Below are 14502 nucleotides of genomic sequence, written 5' to 3'. Positions count from 1 at the left end.
GTCAGGGCATCATAATCAGGGTTGGAAAACCCCTGTTCCAGACCCAGTGAAGGGGTGAGGAGGCCTATCCGTCTCAGCACACTGGCCCATGGGGGGTTCCCTCAAGTCAGATGAGAGGTTTTTGTTTTAATTTTACACCAAGTTACTGACTTTAGATTTGTTGATTTTCTCATGCATGAAATACTTTATTTTTCTAAGCTGTTTCTAATATTTATTTATTAATTATTTATTTGCAGTACTGTGAATCGAATCTATTCTACCACCGAGCTACATCCACAGCCCTATTTATTTATTTACTTATTTGAAAGGGGGTTCACTAAATTGCTCAGGCTGGCCTCAAACTTTTGATCCTCCTACTTCAGCTGCCTGAGTAGTGGGGGTTGTAGGTATGTACCATTGGGCCTGGTTGGTATTTATTTATTTAGGGACACCTATAAACATGGGCAGGGACAAAGGCATGAACACTTCACAGCCCACACCTAGGCATATTTACTCTCAGTAAACCCCTGTACAGGGACATTTGTGACCTTAGCCACATGTCTAAGATTGCCTCTTCCTATATTAAAGTGGGAGACAATACCTGCTTTGTTCCTGTTATAAGGCTGTTGTGAGGATTGAATGCATCAGTAATTCTCATTTTTTTTTCCAGCGGTTATCTAACAAGGACCTGTTTTACGCCACTGTCCTGCAAACTTTGGAGGTTCCAGTGGATAAGGTAGACAGGGACCCTGTCATCAAGGCACTTACATCATAGTCCATTTGTTCAGTTATAATCTTACCTGGAAATCCAATACATAAAATAAATAGAAAGGAAAGGAGAGCAGGGGCTAAAGTTCTGCTTGCTTATCCCAATCCAAGCTGCCCAGTGGACTTTGGGAGATCTGTTTGAAAACTACATCAAGAAATATTTTCACACATGCAAGAGATACAAACTGAAAATTTGGTGACTCTCAAAGTTGCAGATCATCTGCATGATAAGTCATTGGTACTACAGAGATCCTTGTTGCTTGCAGGAATACCCACCTCCCAGATGTGCTGAGTAGTGGTTGCCAGCAGTTCAGGGCTGCCCCCTTCATCCAGATCTTTGTCCTAGGCTCTTGGGAACCTTCCTTTCCAGAGATGTTGCAGGACACCTCCCTTCCTTGCCTCAAAGTGGAACAACTCAGAGCTCATTGTTGACTTGCCTCTTTTTCTCTTTTCACTCCATGCAGGTTTCCCTGAGAATTCTCCCTTGTCAAAGCCTGTTTTCAAGAACCCCCATCTTAGACTATGCTTCTAGGGGACACAACTGAAGACATGGGTATCTTATCATTTGTTCCGTATGATTGATAAAGGGTAAAAAACAAAGAGACAGAAGGCTGATGATGTTACTGATTTCATCAATGCCCACTAATAAATCCCAACACCAAGATTCTCTACTATCTATTAACATTCTGCGAACTTTAAAGTACAAAGCAAATGAGAACCCTGTTTTAGTGGCCAGGAGAAACACGATCTGGAACAGAGCAGCTGTCTTTGGGCATTTCTCCACCTTTCACTCAAGCCATTCAGTGAGCAGACAGAGTAATTTCAGGCTACTCTCTGCACTGGCCTCGTCCAGGTGTGTAGTGACATTGAGGATGCTTCATTCTATCATTCATCAAGGGGCAAAGTAGGATTCTTATGAGAATGAGCAATGGGTGAGTTTCAGAACTTTAGAAAATTACCATTTCTTCTTTTTAAAAATCCACTTGAATTTTGAAAATGTGTGACTCCACTCCTATTTTACTTCCATGGGAAAAGACAGAAGCATGTAAAAATCATTTAATCTTTCACAAATTGCTTTTTTTAAAGATAATTGTAGTGAAGACTGCACAAAGCTACAATTTGTTCTTTGTCTGAAATAAAAGTTGTTCATATTGCAGCAGAAAATGTGGTATTTGCATTACTGTACTTTGCCAGCTCTTGAGGTTAGGGAAGATCACGTGCATAAGTAGGGAGTTTTGAGCACAGCATTTAGCAGAAGCTGAAAATCTTCTTGAACACATCTTTTTGAGATGTTTTGGGAGAAAAGTGTGAAAATGTGTGTGAGTATATGTGGGCATGAATGTGTGTTACAGTTGGCTCTCCACATCTCATCTGTGGCTTCACCCAACTGAATTGAAAATATTTTTAAAAATTGTGAATGTACTGTAAATATACCGACTTTTCCTGTCATTGTTCCCTAACAATACTGTATAATAACTATTTACATAGCATACTAGGTCTTATAAGTAATCTAAAGATGTTTTAAAATATGAAAGGATGTGCATAGGTTATATGCAAATTCTAAGCCATTTTAGATAAGGGACTTGAGTGTCTATGAATTTTGGTATTTGTGGAGGGTCTTGGAACAAATCACCCTTAAATACTGAGGGACAACTGTATATGTGTGAGTGTATGTGTGCATGGACATATATGTGAGCATGTGTGTACATGTACATGTCTGAGTGCATTTACATGTATTGTGACTACACCTATCTGTGTGTAAATATGTGAATGTATGTAAGTGTATACGCAAAGAACTGAAGCCACCAAAACTCTAGCGTGACTGTGGAGTGCTCCAGCATCACAGGGTGTCTCCACAGTGTAGAGTGAGCTTCCTGGTTGTTTCTTGGGCAAGTAAACATCCTGAGATGGGGGTTCATGGGTGATTTCTCATACAATCCAGCAAAGTTGCAGAGCTGGGATTCAAGGTGAAGTCTGCTTTTCAAGTGCCACACTTCTGGAAAGACCTTTAGGATAGCTTTTATCTCTGAATTGTCAGCTAGGTATTTTCCTGAATTACTAATCTCATTGAAGAAAATTCTAGACATTCTCATTAATCACTATGTACACACTCATTGGTTAGGGTCCTGTCAAAAAACACATGGAAGAGTTTGTCACAAGATAGAGAGAATATAGTTTAATGGATAATTTTTATCACATAAGGGCATAATTAAAACAAATGGTGCCAAGGCACCAAGTGGGGAACTGCAGAGAGGAGGCTTATATCCTAGGCTTGAAGGGAAAGGCAGGGAGTCACCACCAGTGAGAGGGGTGTGAGAGACAGCTGCGGCCAAAGAAGTGATTGCTGTTCTTAACGGCCTTCAGCAGAGGGATGTGGCTATGCCAAACCAAAGCCAAGCAGGAAGAGGCCTGATCTCCTCACTCCTGACTCGCTTGAATATCCTGCACACACCTTCTGCTTGTGAAAGGGACCAGGAACTGAAGGCAAGGAAACCCCTAGGGATGCAGGCCCAAAACAGGTGTGAAAGGACAGAGAAGGTTGGAGAGCAGAGCTGGAGGGGGAAAATGGAGCATAAAAGGAACATAAAGTGGTGAGTGAAGAGCCAAGTGAGCAAGTACATGAGTGTGAGGGAGACTAGAGGTTGGCTTTGTTTTTAGATCATTTTTTGTTGGTGCATTATAATTTTACATGTTAGTGGGTTTTTTTGTTACATATGCAAATATACTTTCATGTATGCCATCATACATCCATGATGTCCTCCCCTATGTTTTCCTTTTTTCTCTCTAGTTTTCACCTTGGAAAGAAAACATATGACCCTTGACTTTCTGAGTCTGGCTTATTCAGAGCTTATCTTTTAATTACAACCTGAGAGTTACTATAGTCTATGGGGAAGATCAAATGAGAGTTTTAAAATAGTGTAGGAAAGTAAATCCTTATGCATGATATGGATTTTACGCAACAGCAGCCTATCAACCAAAAATCTAATGATTTGCAAGGTCATTCTTGTTCCTTTCTCTGACAGGATCCTGTTAAAGGAAATGTGAACCCTGATCCTTAAGTCATTCAGCAACCTGGTCTCCTTGTCAGTGTAAACCATTTACTAGTAGCATTAAAAGGACTTTGTAGCACATAAGCAGCAAAGAGGAGTGGCATCCTCCTATATTTCACTGCATCCCATGTGCCACATAAAACATAACACTGTCATCTCAGAGGCTAAAACAACTGGTGACTGTACAAAACAGGATAAACCGCAAAACATGATAGCACATAGCATCTGCTATTTAAATTGAGAAACCTAAGTCAGAGATTGATGTGTTTGGCAACCGAATAAACATCATGTGGGGTGTGTGTGTGTGTGTATGTGATTTTAAACATTGAAAATGATAAATTATAAGGGATGGGTGGGTCCACTCATGTGGTTGATTATTTCCTCCTCATCTCAGTCTCTATTATGGCAGGAGTGGATGGGGGAGGGGTGTACCTGTCAACCCAAGACGGAACGGGTGGGGCTCTTGTCACCTGGTCCTGGGAGCCTCCTTCTGCCTAGGCTGAGGACTCTGTGGGAATGCAGGTCCTGACTTGCTGTTTCTCTGACTCCCTCTGGGAGATTTCCAGTGAGAAGGGATGATAAATTTCATCCTAGTGATATAGTTCAAGTTCAACCACAAACTCCACTTAGAGTGAGAAAGAATTAAAAGAGAATCTTAGTCTTAAAAAGAAAAAAAAAGTGTGAGAAGAATGGGTTTTTGTTAAAAAACATTTGTGGATGTTTGAAAATACCAGCAAAAATGTGGGCAGAATATCTGATAAAGTTGCAGGAGGCTGGATGTAGCTCAGTGGTAGAGTGCTTGCATAGCCTGTATGGAGCCCTGTGTTTGATCCTCAACACCAAAAGAAAACAAAAACCAAAAATCGAACGAATACCACCCCCTCCACCAAAAAAATTAAAAAAAAAAAAACACCACAAAAAACAGCCAAGTTATGCAAGACAAAAAGATCAAAAAGTTCTGTTTTGAACAGACTATTCCAGTTGAACTTTGTTTTTACAAGCTACTGTGTTTCTGTTCAAAGATGGTGCTTCTAAAGGTATAAACAAGTGCTCAGGCTAGGATATAGGGGAAAGGGGCCTTAAGAGCTTGATACACTCGTTATTAAACAAACAAACCAGCAGAGCCTGTGACAGACACTGGGGAGGGTTCAAAGGACAGTCCATTGGCCTTCCTCACTTTCATTTCTGGCAGCTCCTGTCGGGAGAGGGACATTCTCCTCCGGACAAGAGTGAGGTCCTCCATGTTCCCAAGAAAATATTTCAAAAGTCCATGCTAGTTTGTGTTCTGGGGTTTCAGAGCAAGTAATCAGTGAGTCAGCATCTTGATAACTTAAGACGTGTTGATTTTTTTCCCCTGTGATTGTGTAGATAGTACATAGGTTTGTTTTTTGTTTTTTAATCGGAGATCTAAAGTGTCAGTTTTATTAATGAAAAACTGGATGGAAGAATCCTATTTGGGCTAAATCCCCAAACACTGCTTCTTCTTCTTATTTTTTTTTTCCTCCTTTGAATTGAGTTAACTCACTTTACTACTGAGAATTGTCAAAGAGCCAGTGGAAACTTGTCTGGGGCTGCCAGAGAGGGAGGAGGCAGGGAGCCACTGCCTCTTGGCACAGGCAGGTGGGAAGAAAAGAGAGAGGACAGGCCTAGGAGGAGAAGGAGATGCAGGGCACTCCTGCCTTCCTGCCCACAATCATCTTCACACAGTTGCCCCACCATTAGAATAGAGGAGCACATGCCCCACTCCTGGCTGGCCACTCAATTCCTGCTTCTTTCCTGTAGCAGCCACATGCACACTATTATGCAACACTGGGCTTGGATGCCTGCTCTACCAACTATTGATCTTCAGGTTTTTTTTCCCCTCTATTGATCATATTTGTTGAATGGGGCCCCATAAAATTAGGCTGATAAAAGACAGAAGGAGAGAAGCAAATTTATTAACATGTGCATCATGTGTATGCAGGAGAATGCTTGATGGTGAGTAACTCAGAGGAATGGTTAGAACTGGAATTCACATGGTATCTTAGCAAAGAATAAGAATCCTGCAGAGAAGTAATAACCAAAGAATAAGGAGTTTGAACTTCTAGGGCAGGTAGATTGGGGGAAGGTAAATATATGTGGAGGCTGATGGAAGATAACATTTGTTGTACAGATTCTTCTGGGATTTCTCTGAGCAGATAAGAATTTAGAGTCTCTGGTGATTCAGGATTTCCTGCCGTTCCTGGTAGAGATGGGGAGGGCAAAGAATTTTTCTTGGGTCTGCTTCTACTTAATTGGCTTTTGCTCAAAATAATCAATAGACCAAAGTGGCATATTTTGGAGTGGCATATTCTACAACTTCCTCTGAAGGAACTTTCTGGTTCCCTCATGTGTAAAAAGGAAATAAAATTAGTCCTTAGGCATTCTGAGGATTTCTTAGATAATCCATTCAAAGAACTCAGAACTGTGTCTAGCAAACAACATATGCTCAGTTCATGCTGCCTAACACCACTGCTGCTCCAGCTTATGAGATCCGTTGGATTTTCCCAAGTTCCTTCCATCCTGGACTTGGGGGTGAGGGAGGCCCTGGGTATAGGCAGCTAAATAGGAAGTGGAAAAAGATAATTTATTAATAGAATCCTCTTCCTTCTAGAATTTCTTGGAGATGGTGAGGCCAGTGGCAACAGCTGATTAGGAGACCATTCAGTAAGGATTAAGAATCAAATACACTGTGTCACTGAGGTAGTCTTAGGCCTGCAGATCTGTTGTGGGCAATGTGAAAACAAGAGGAAAATTAGGATGTATTTCAAAATGGAGTCTGGAGGCCATGAAGGGGGCAGGATTTATGCAGGTTCCAACTTCTCCCTGGGAATGTGAACTCTGGTCTCTTCCACCCCGTCTGGAACAACCAGAACAAGTGGTCAATTGAATTGTACTCAGAGGCTTACGGTACATATCAGGAGATCACCAGACTCTTGTTTTGTGGCCTTTTCCATTTTGTTTGTACGTTCTTTTTTTTTTTTTTTTTCTGTAGCTTATGTAGCTCCTGTTTCTTCTCAACATTCACTAGCACACATGAGCTCCTACTTTTTCTGCCTTCCGCAGAATGCTGATTTAGAGCTTTCTGAATCTTTGTCACTTGAATCACAGTTCCTAAGACCTGAAATAAAGCCATTTGGATGGATTCACTGTGATAGGTAAGAAAGAAATTATTCATCCATGAACAGAGAGTAAAAAAGGAGTAAAAAGTGAGGGAATAGCCATTGGAAGCTAGAATCAGTAAAACTGGGAACTTAAGCAGAGAGAAATGAGGGAGAGCAGCAGGATTTTGTAGGGAGAGAACTGAATGGAAAGAGTTAAGGCCAGAGATCATGCAGCAAATTGCTGCCATCAAAAGCAAATATTTACCAGACTCTAGACGATAAGACCGCCCATGGACTTTGAAAAATACTGTTTACATGGAAAAAAAAAAAAACATGTTGGATGAAAATTCCAAGAAGCCATTGTTTTAGACGGGAGCCTTCTTGCACTAAGCCCCACAGACCAGATTAAAAAACAAAATGGAGTCACTTAGGCTGAGTGAGGTTCTTTAGTACCAAACAGAAATTGAATTGTAATCTGACCTTCCCAGAAATCAGGAGAAAGAACTCCAGAAAACTTCCTAAACCAGCTCATTTTGATTGACATGATAATCAAGTTTCCTCTTCTTTAATCCTTACCCCTTCTAATCCTTATGAAAAGTAACCAGAGGCAATCTGATATTAACCTACCCATTAATTTTCTATTGTCTATCTCTATGTCTATATTTCAAAGGGAAAGTAATTTTGAAATGACCATCTGATTTTGGATTTTATTTTTAATTTTTTATTGTTGGCTGTTCAAAACATTACATAGTTCTTGATATATCATATTTCACACTTTGATTCAAGTGGGTTATGAGCTCCCATTTTTACCCCATATACAGATTGCAGAATCACATCAGTTACACATCCATTGATTTACATATTGCCATACTAGTGTCTGTTGTGTTCTGCTGCCTTTCCTATCCTCTACTATCCCCCCTCCCCTCCCCTCCCCTCCCCTCTTCTCTCTCTGCCCCCTCTACTGGCATTCATTTGTCCCCCTTGTATTATTTTTCCCTTTCCCCTCACTTCCTCTTGTATGTACTTTTGTATAACTCTGAGGGTCTCCTTCCATTTCCATGCAATTTCCCTTCTCTCTCCCTTTCCCTCCCACCTCTCATCCCTGTTTAATGTTAATCTTCTTCTCATGCTCTTCGACCCTACTCTGTTCTTAGTTACTCTCCTTATATCAAAGAAGACATTTGGCATTTGTTTTTTAGGGATTGGCTAGCTTCACTTAGCATAATCTGCTCTAATGCCATCCATTTCCCTGTAAATTCTATGATTTTGTCATTTTTTAATGCAGAGTAATACTCCATTGTGTATAAATGCCACATTTTTTTAATCCATTCATCTATTGAAGGGCATCTAGGTTGGTTCCACAGTCTTGCTATTGTGAATTGTGCTGCTATGAACATCGATGTAGCAGTGTCCCTGTAGCATGCTCTTTTTAGGTCTTTAGGGAATAGACTGAGAAGGGGAATAGCTGGGTCAAATGGTGGCTCCATTCCCAGCTTTCCAAGAAATCTCCATACTGCTTTCCAAATTGGCTGCACCAGTTTGCAGTCCCACCAGCAATGTACAAGAGTACCCTTTTCCCCACATCCTCGCCAGCACTTGTTGTTGTTTGACTTCATAATGGCTGCCAATCTAACTGGAGTGAGATGGTATCTTAGGGTGGTTTTGATTTGCATTTCTCTGACTGCTAGAGATGGTGAGCATTTTTTCATGTACTTGTTGATTGATTGTATGTCCTCCTCTGAGAAGTGTCTGTTCAGGTCCTTGGCCCATTTGTTGATTGGGTTCTTTGTTCTCTTATTGTCTAATTTTTTGAGTTCTTTGTATACTCTGGATATTAGGGCTCTATCTGAAGTGTGAGGAGTAAAGATTTGTTCCCAGGATGTAGGCTCCCTATTTACCTCTCTTATTGTTTCTTTTGCTGAGAAAAAACTTTTTAGTTTGAGTAAGTCCCATTTGTTGATGCTAGTTATTAACTTTTGTGCTATGGGTGTCCTATTGAGGAATTTGGAGCCCCACCCCACAGTATGTAGATCGTAGCCAACTTTTTCTTCTATCAGATGGTGTGTCTCTGATTTGATATCAAGCTCCTTGATCCATTTTGAATTCACTTTTGTGCATGGCGAGAGAAAGGGATTCAGTTTCATTTTGTTGCATATGGATTTCCAGTTTTCCCAGCACCATTTGTTGAAGATGCTATCCTTCCTCCATTGCATGCTTCTAGCCCCTTTATCAAATATAAGGTAGTTGTAGTTTTGTGGATTGGTTTCTGTGTCCTCTATTCTGTACCATTGGTCCACCCGCCTGTTTTGGTACCAGTACCATGCTGTTTTTGTTACTATTGCTCTGTAGTATAGTTTGAAGTCTGGTATCGCTATACCGCCTGATTCACACTTCCTGCTTAGCATTGTTTTTGCTATTCTGGGTCTTTTATTTTTCCATATGAATTTCATGATTGCTTTCTCTATTTCTACAAGAAATGCCATTGGGATTTTGATTGGCATTGCATTAAACCTATAGAGAACTTTTGGTAATATCGCCATTTTGATGATGTTAGTTCTGCCTATCCATGAACAGGGTATATTTTTCCATCTTCTAAGATCTTCTTCTATTTCTCTCTTTAGGGTTCTGTAGTTTTCATTGTATAAGTCTTTCACCTCTTTTGTTAGGTTGATTCCCAAGTATTTTATTTTTTTTGAAGATATTGTGAATGGAGTGGTTGTCCTCATTTCCATTTCAGAGGATTTGTCGCTGATATACAGGAATGCCTTTGATTTATGTGTGTTGATTTTATATCCTGCCACTTTGCTGAATTCATTTATTAGCTCTAATAGTTTCTTTGTAGACCCTTTTGGGTCTGCTAGGTATAGAATCATGTCATCTGCAAATAGTGATAATTTAAGTTCTTCTTTTCCTATTTTGATGCCTTTAATTTCTTTCATCTGTCTAATTGCTCTGGCCAGTGTTTCGAGAACTATGTTGAACAGAAATGGAGAGAGAGGGCATCCCTGTCTTGTTCCAGATTTTAGAGGGAATGCCTTCAGTTTTTCTCCATTCAGAATGATGCTAGCCTGAGGCTTAGCATAGATTGCTTTTACAATATTGAGGTATGTTCCTGTTATCCCTAGTTTTTCTAGAGTTTTGAACATAAAGGGATGCTGTACTTTGTCGAATGCTTTTTCCGCATCTATCGAGATGATCATATGGTTCTTATTTTTAAGTCTATTGATGTGGTGAATAACATTTATTGATTTCCGTATATTGAATCAGCCTTGCATCCCAGGGTTGAATCCTACTTGATCATGGTGCACAATTTTTTTGATATGTTTTTGTATCCGATTCGCCAGAATTTTATTGAGGATTTTTGCATCTAGGTTCATTAGAGATATTGGTCTGTAGTTTTCTTTCTTTGAAGTGTCTTTGTCTGGTTTAGGTATCAGGGTGATATTGGCCTTGTAGAATGAATTTGGAAGTTCTCCCTCTTTTTCTATTTCCTGAAGTAGCTTGAAAAGTATTGGTATTAGTTCCTCTTTAAAGGTTTTTTAAAACTCTGCTGTATACCCATCCGGTCCTGGGCTTTTCTTAGTTGGTAGTCTTTTGATGGTTTCTTCTATTTCCTCAATTGATATTGGTCTGTTTAGGTTGTCTATATCCTCCTGACTCAATCTAGGCAGATCATATGACTTAAGAAATTTATCGATGCCTTCACTATCTTCTAATTTATTGGAGTATAAGGATTCAAAATAATTTTTGATTATCTTCTGTATATCTGAGGTGTCTGTTGTGATATTGCCTTTTTCATCCCGTATGCTAGTAATTTGAGTTCTCTCTCTTCTTCTCTTCGCTAGCATGGCTAAGGGTCTGTCGATTTTGTTTATTTTTTCAAAGAACCAACTTTTAGTTTTGTCAATTTTTTCAATTGTTTCTTTTGTTTCGATTTCATTAATTTCAGCTCTGATTTTAATTATTTCTTGCCTTCTACTTCTTTTGCTGTTGTTTTGCTCTTCTTTTTCTAGGATTTTGAGATGAAGTATGAGATCATTTATTTGTTGGTTTTTTCTTTTTTTAAGGAATGAACTCCAAGCAATGAATTTTCCTTTTAGAACTGCTTTCAATGTTTCCCATAGATTCCGATATGTTGTGTCAGTGTTTTCATTAATCTCTAAGAATTTTTTAATTTCCTCCTTGATGTCTTCTATAACCCATTGATCATTCAGTAACCTATTGTTCATTCTCCAAGTGATGTATTCTTTTTCCTTCCTTCTTTTATCGTTGATTTTCAGTTCCATTCCATTATGATCAGATAGGATGCATGGTATTATCTCTACTCCTTTGTATTGTCTAAGAGTTTCCCTGTGACATAATATATGATGTATTTTTGAGAAGGATCCATGTGCTGCTGAGAAAAAAATGTAACTGCTTGATGTTGGGTGGTATATTCTATATATGTCAATTAAATCTAGGTTATTAATTGTGTTATTGAGTTCTATAGTTTCCTTATTCAACTTTTGTTTGGAAGATCTGTTCAGTGGCGAGAGAGGTGTGTTGAAGTCTCCCATGATTATTGTATGGTGGTCTATTAGACTCTTGAACTTGAGAAGAGTTTGTTTGATGAACATAGCTGCACCATTGTTTGGGGCATATATATTTATGATTGTTATGTCTTGTTGGTGTATGGTTCCCTTAAGCAGTATGTAGTGTCCCTCTTGATTTTGGATTTAGTTTCTGCTTTTCTCGGCCCTTTTCTGTCTAAAATCTAACCTCTTCTGCTCAGCCTATCAGAACACATATTCTATTCTATGGAACGAAGTATTACCTATTGCAGAAGCATAAAATAAAATCAATTAAGATTTTCAAAACCAAGTCATTATAATTTTACCCTTCAATAAAATTTGTTTGTATGGTGTGCTTACTACAGTTTTCCAGATTATATCTAAAGCTTTTATATTCTAAGTGGCTGACTGAGTACGACATGCCTGATGAACCTGTGTTAAAGAGAAACATACAGGAGAAATTCTCCTTTATCTCTTGTGGCAAAGATAGTGCCATGACTTCAACAAACCATGGACTTTGAACTCCTAAGTACTTCAGAAAAACATATTGTCCAGTGTTCTCCCATGTAAGTGGGATCATGTGACTAATTCTAGCCAACAGAAATTGGTCAAAGTGATGAGCCACTAAAACTTTCCTGATCTTCTTCTCTCTCACTTTCCCTGCCAGGAAGCAGAGCACAGATGGAGGGAGCCTTGGTATCTGAGCCTTGGAAGAATTTCACCTGCAGAGTTCTCCAACCAGCATGATACTGTTAAGTGGATGAGAAATAAAACAGTTGTGTAAAGTCACTGAAATTTTAGAGTCGTTTGTTGTAGAAGCTAGTATTAATGATCCTGACTAATATAGCCTCAGACAGCAAAAATGACCAAATTGAACCCACTATTAGAGTAACTGGGGGAATTTTAGAGAAATAACAATTTCTTTTGCCTTAGGATTTTGGAAGGTTATTGTTACAGTGCAAATATAGATGTGTAATACACTAAGCCTTCGAAATCCATGATGGCATTTACAAGGGCCAGAAACACATGGAAATACACAGATTTATCCATTCAAACCCATTTAGTAATGAATGAGTGCTTGAGAAGTGCTGGGCTGTGGGCTAAACACCAGTTTACTGACAGTTGGTTGGATTGATAATTTGTAAAGGGCTTGTTTATTGAGTTAGAGATTTTTTTGAATCTAAATGGGAAAATTTCATTTTCTGGGGGAACTTCTGAAGTAGTTTTTATTCTTTGGTCATACCGGGAAGCACAGGAAAAGAAATCCCCAAGTATGAACATTTGGAATCATTCTTTGTGGTACAAGTTGAGACTAACCTGTAGTTAAGAGAACCTGGGCTAGAAGAGGAGAGAATTAGGATTTATAAGGGAGACATCTTATACATCCTAACTGGGGTGTGGGAAAGCACTGTTTAATTTGCTTATGTTAAGATGGTTAAGATAGCCGGGTTTGGTGGTCTATGCCTGTAATCACAGTGGCTCGGGAGACTGAGGCAGGAGGATTGCAAGTTCAAAGCCAGCCTAGCAATGATGAGGCACTAAGCAACACAGTGAGATCCTATCTCTAAATAAAATACAAAATTGGGCTGAAGATGTGGCTTAGTAGTTGAGTTTTCCTTAGTTTAATCCCTGGTGTTCCCCTGCCCCGCAAAAAAAAATGGCTAAGATAGCAGCCAGGAGGACTTATAGAGAGCTTGGGTTTCCTTAGAATTTGATTCTGTTAGAAGGTCTCAATGTCTAATATTTCCATTGTTTATTAAAACAAACAAAGCAATAGATTTTTGCAGAGACTTCTCCTACCTAAACAACTTTTTGGAAATTGTTCAGCTTGCTTAGTAATGGAGATTCTGAACTATAAGATGAAAGGTTTAAGAATTTGAAAAAATTATGTGAGCAAATTTTATATTTGTAGAAAGAGAAAATCATCTTTAATGAATGGAATCACTTGAGTGGCCCCCTCCTAACTATGGAAAACTAAGACTAGGATGTACTGGTGCCCTAGGGAAGGCACCATTTATTTGATGTATTTGATGAAGAGAGCCCCTTCCTTCATGAGGGAGGGGGATGGGGAGACCAAGTGCCCAAGGAGATCAGCCCTTTCAAATAAGAAAGAAGATTGCCCAATACCTGCTCCCTGAGGGTAGATTTAGGAAGCCGATCAGAATGAACTGAAGCCTGTTGGCAGGAGAGTTCAGCACAGACCACAAAGCAGACCTTTCCAGGATGACAGGGGACTCTAAGCTCAATGCAAGGATTTAAGGATTTGGGAAAATTTCTGGTTTCAGGGCCGTAGGTATTCAAAGCTGGAACCTGTCTAGATGACATACTTAACCTGGTGTTGTTTCTAATCATTGCAGGAAAAATGGCAGGCATCTGAGTCTAGACAGGAGGGCTGAAATCTTGGAACTTTAACCCAGAACAGGGAACAAGTGATCATTAGAGGGAGCCAGGGCCAAGGGTGACAGTGCCGCTAGTGGACTGATGAAAATTTCCAATTCTCACGCTGTCTTTCATCACTTGATTCTTAAAAGGTCCTGTGTTTGTCATACAATTGGGTATCTGTCTCGTGGGAGGAGCCAGTGTTTGAGAGTCATTAGGGACATGAATTGCATGGAAAAACTGGAGCAATTAAATAATAGGAAAAAAAAGATATCACATATTTTTATCTGGAATAATTCATGGGAAGTCATACTACATTGTCCTTGAGTGTCTGTCTCCAAAGCAGTGGGGTGGGAGGTAAGTCCCTGAATACATAGATTAAGGCAATATAGGACTTGCAGCTGTGGTGAAACAGTTAAATGAATTGGGCACAGAATGTTTGGCTGCCTTTTCAACTTGGTCTGACTTGACCATGGGATGGTGATGAATAATACATTACCAGAACAATGAGCTCTATTAACAAATCCAAGCAGTTTTGAGTTCTGCTAAAAGAGAAATCAAACTATTCACATTGCAACACTGACTTAGAGGATAAAAACAATTCATCTAAAACAGGTTTTTCAAAACTGTTTATCATATAGAACTGTCTGTGTA

At 39.4% G+C, this 14502-nt stretch overlaps 1 long non-coding RNA gene across 1 annotated transcript; it reads left to right on the top strand.

Annotated features, from left to right (window-relative positions):
* The first annotated feature begins 5652 nt into the window (after positions 1–5652).
* On the top strand, positions 5653–12258 carry LOC124109628 (uncharacterized). Its single transcript, XR_006857042.1, has 3 exons — positions 5653–5774; positions 6811–6973; positions 12137–12258. It is a non-coding gene; the product is annotated as an uncharacterized LOC124109628 (long non-coding RNA).
* The last annotated feature ends 2244 nt before the right edge of the window (positions 12259–14502 follow it).

The sequence above is a fragment of the Marmota monax genome, unplaced genomic scaffold, assembly GCF_021218885.2.
Source record: "Marmota monax isolate L192 unplaced genomic scaffold, Marmota_monax_Labrador192_F-V1.1 WCK01_AAM20220418_F8-fsc00120, whole genome shotgun sequence".
Lineage (NCBI taxonomy): Eukaryota > Metazoa > Chordata > Mammalia > Rodentia > Sciuridae > Marmota > Marmota monax.
The sequence above is the reverse complement of the archived record's forward strand: the minus strand, read 5'-3'. Positions and strand labels throughout refer to the sequence as shown.